The sequence below is a fragment of the Phalangium opilio genome, unplaced genomic scaffold, assembly GCF_054372755.1.
Source record: "Phalangium opilio isolate 3A_F unplaced genomic scaffold, DU_Popi_V2 ptg000037l_1, whole genome shotgun sequence".
Classification (NCBI taxonomy): domain Eukaryota; kingdom Metazoa; phylum Arthropoda; class Arachnida; order Opiliones; family Phalangiidae; genus Phalangium; species Phalangium opilio.
The window spans coordinates 6,885,497-6,889,780 of record NW_028324160.1 but is presented as its reverse complement, the minus strand read 5'-3'; the positions used below and the strand labels follow the sequence as shown (position 1 = coordinate 6,889,780).

The 4,284-nt window shown below is 37.9% G+C and overlaps 1 non-coding gene across 1 annotated transcript; it reads left to right on the top strand.

Moving 5' to 3' along the window:
- Nucleotides 1-3,851: 3,851 nt before the first annotated feature.
- On the top strand, nt 3,852-3,924 carry TRNAV-CAC (transfer RNA valine (anticodon CAC)). The gene has a single exon. It is a non-coding gene; the product is annotated as a tRNA-Val (tRNA).
- Nucleotides 3,925-4,284: the final 360 nt, after the last annotated feature.

Below are 4,284 nucleotides of genomic sequence, written 5' to 3'. Positions count from 1 at the left end.
TTAATCCATGTAGCTTTGATGTTCACTTTGTAGCCGCCATAGTTTGCAAGAAGACAGCAACAGTATACACACTGAAATCAAAGCAGACTACGATATTTAAAAAAAAAACAGGGACTAAATCCAATATTCAAAGCTACATATCTGGTAGTCGAGAAAGTCCTTACTCCTAGTTGAGAGTATGAAGAAATGTTTATCTAAAACAGCTTGGCATTGTGCTACGAAACGAGACTAAAGGCGGATGCATACATGGGTTTTGGAGCAGTAAACGGAACGTTAGCGGCAACGGCCAACGGAAAGCGTCAGCGGAAAACTATTCACACATTCGGTTTGGTTTGACGCGTCGTTAGCTCGAACGCGACCGATTTGCATTGATATAAGTGGCGTTTTTAGGCACAAAATTACTGAAAACCAATAGCAGACGAGTGCTTTGGAAAAATGGATTCCTTTACCTATCAGTTATTGCTCTTGAGACAAAGAATATTCTTGTTTGCTCTACTTGCTAACAAAAATAATATAAGGAACACATAAAATTGTAATAATACAAACAAGAGAGTGAGGGAGCAAATTGGTTGATTTTTAGCAATTTATTTTGGTACTCTTAATATTTCAAATTAAATAAATGTTCAAAATTCTTGACGTGCTCAATTAATTTTTGTCTCCTTCCAAATCCGTTGCATCCACCGTACTTTCTAAACAAACCACGTCATTGTATAAACGATCGTGATTGGACGGCTTCTCTCAGACGTTCCGCTATCTTTGGCGAAAATAAAAAATATCCTATTCTCGTTAAGTCTCACGAGCGGCAAACATAACAAACCAAGATGGTTTAGCGCTTGCGCGAAGGCGCTAACGGAGAGGGGCAACGGTTCAACGGCCTATGTGTGCATCTGCATTTACTACTGTAATTCTACTACTTAGTTTCTACACTACAGACCCTGTATCTTCAAAGATTGCCAGCTTTAGCAGGTCATCGTGTTTATTGTGGTGAAGGTCGCTAAAACGTTCGACACGTGACACCGCTGGAGGCTTCGACCTCTAATGTCGTGAGCCGGTAGGTTCAAACATTTACAATCCTGATTTTTTGGCTCAACGTTGCGGTATTGCCGCTCCTATTGAAACTACAAATACTGGAGTCATGCAAATGTAACAATACGCCTGTTAAAAAGGGAAAAATACTGTAACAAACCACGGCAATAATAACTGACCAATATTAAAACACCCCTAGCCTTAAACTTTGGACTAATGAAGGATAACATAACGGTTATTTGGGAAGAGCTTTGAAGCAGAAGTTCCAAGTTGTCTGTGGCACCGAGAAGAAAGGTCGTTAAACCTTCTCGTCGTTAAGTAGCAGTTGAGATCGAATTGCAGTAGTTAGTCAGGTATCCTAGCAAAATGTCAGCCTATTCCAACCAGTACAAATTGAATATGATGTTTACGAGGATAACCTAAAGCGGCAAGACCTTTCCGTCAACTTATCGAAGCCGATTCCTTATTTTTTAGAATGGTACTGTTTTCTGACGAGGCTAAATTTCATAGGGATCATGGCACGGTAAACCCGCATAACGTACTTTACTGGACACTACAAATTCGATGGAAGGTTAATGTTTGGCTGGGCATTCCTGGAAACTGAATTATCGGACCCTTCTTCGCAATAACAAAATCACCGAAGAAATTTACTGCGTCCAGGGTTAAGTGCTTGTAAATGTACTGCAAGACAAGAACAGTCTTCTCGTAGAGAGCCTTCAACATAATGGTATTCAGGTCGAATATTTACATTGAGGTGTTTACCAAACAGATTAAAGGTTGAAATTTGAAGCCTAAGTACAAAGACTAATCGTAGGACTGTCCTCTAAATCATTTTGTTGCATTCAGGCATATTCTCCAATTTTAATTTTGTACCTTGTCTCTTGCATATTAAAGTCCAAACATTTATTTACACCCTGTATAATCCGTTGGCAGTATTAGGGGTTTTCCACAATCCACAAAGGAAGGTGTTGGTCTGTTCTCGACCAACTGTATATTGTAGAATAATTCGATAATATTTTACAGTTAAATATTTATTTATTTTCCGAAAATTCGACGATTTTTTATTATTATGAAACCTTTGTTCACGTTGAAACTTCAGTCTACGATTATACGGAAAACGTTTTATTAATACACCCTTTTCAACTAAGAATCTTAGTTCTTTAATAAACTTTATATGCCGGAAGTATCTTCGTCCATCATTGCCAAAGCATTCTACTCATTTAGGCGCGTTGATTCCTCTACAACAACAACAACAATCTGAACCAAACGCATTAGGTGTTTGTATTCGCAGGCACCACTTAAGGATGACCTTCTACCAAACTCATTCTTGTTCTGACTTATCAAAATTATCCTCCCTTCATAGTAAACGAATTGATTCCGTCTCTTCTCCGATGCTTTGAAGAAAGACCAACTTCACTGACGTTATGTTATTGACGGTGCAAATATTTCCATCCACCCTCGACAAAACATTCAACTTTCTAGATGGATGGATTTCTAAACAGAACAATATGTATCAGTCCTATTGGACCTTTCAACCGCGCCATCTATTGTTCGGTTCAACGAAACCGTACCGCGTTCTGACTATGACGTCGTGGATGGGGAGGGGATATTGTGAAAAGGGAACAATGGGGGTCGGAAATGAGGGTTGGGGAAAAAACCACGATATAGATTTCACACTAACCCGTTGCAATGCTAGAACGAACAATTCACCCCTACTTTTGCATAGGAATGCAATTCTTCATTGTATTCCATTAATTCTTGTCTTATCGGTTTGGATTTAAGACACGTTAGGCTCGTGCTAAGACGAATACGACGAAAATTACCGTTGTCTTGTGTCTTCTATGAAGCGCGCTTAAAATACCGTAACGGTTCAGAGTGAGCTAAAAGTTAAATTGACAATTAAATAAATTGATTTCGATTCTTATAAAATAGAACCAAGGATTATGTTCGCAACTTAATTACCTTAGTTTGACAGTGTGATTGATTCTATTGTTTTGCTGATATTATCACTTTAAATAGAAAGAGATAACAGAGCCCTAAGTTGAACAAAAGTAAGCAATTATGCTTTTAAACTAAGAATTATTCTGAGGTATATCGAAATTTTTGTGTTTACAAGCCAATCTAGTTCTGATCAAAACTTTCTGTAACTTTAGAATATTTCATTCTTTTACTTATAACACTAATACAGAACGGCTGTTCCATTAATAGCTAAAATAAAACACTTCACACTTTATGTAGCAAATTTAACATGCTTTTTGGTTTCTCGTTTATGCTGTCAAGGAAAAAAGAACAAGGAAGTTTTCCCTTCTTTCAAAACGAATGGATAAGAACGGAATTTACGTTGAAAGGATTGAACATGGAGCAAAACTTTTTGTCACTGGAGTTGGAGCAATAATCACAGGCGACTACTATATTTTTAAGTTTCTCTGGAAAAACAGAGATGAAATAGAAAAATTTAACAGAAAAGTATACCTTGGAAAAGACATTATTTTACAATCAACCGGTCATGTCCTAATAAACAAACAGCTCGCTTTGATCATTCGTGAACGACTGAACTACTTGTGAGTTAAAAACAAACATGAGTACTAAAGTCAATAGGTTACAGTTTACTCGAAAAAATCCTCAAGGGAGGTGGCACGATTAAACATACTTAAATGTTGCAGTGTAGTCCTGGATAAGCTTAGGAATTTCTTGCTTAAATAACCAGCAGAACACCTAAATGCGATCGTTATAAATTTTTGAATAAAAATCAACATATTTTAATAGATTAAATCGATTATTATCTTATAATTAGCTATATCTCTTGGAAAACTCAGTGTTACTACGTATCTGTAGTGTTGTGGTTATCACGTCCGCTTCACACGCGGAAGGTCCCAGGTTCGAGCCCTAGCAGATACATGTATTGACCATCGTGATTGGGCATAAGAATTAGCTAGATCTCTTGGAAAACTCAGTGCTACCACGTATCTATGGTGCAGTGGTTATCACGTCCGCTTCACACGCGGTAGGTCCCAGGTTCAACCGTTCAAGCCCTGGTAGATACATGTTTTGACCATCGTGATTGGGCAAAAGAATTAGCTAGATCTCTTGGATAATCTATGGTGTAGTGGTTATCACGTCCGCTTCACACGCGGAAAGTCCCAGGTTCGAGCCCAGATAGATACATGTTTTAACCATCGTGAATGGACGTAATAATTAGTTAGATCTCTTGGAAAACTTAGACTTACCACGTGTCTGTGGTGTAGTGGTTATAATAAA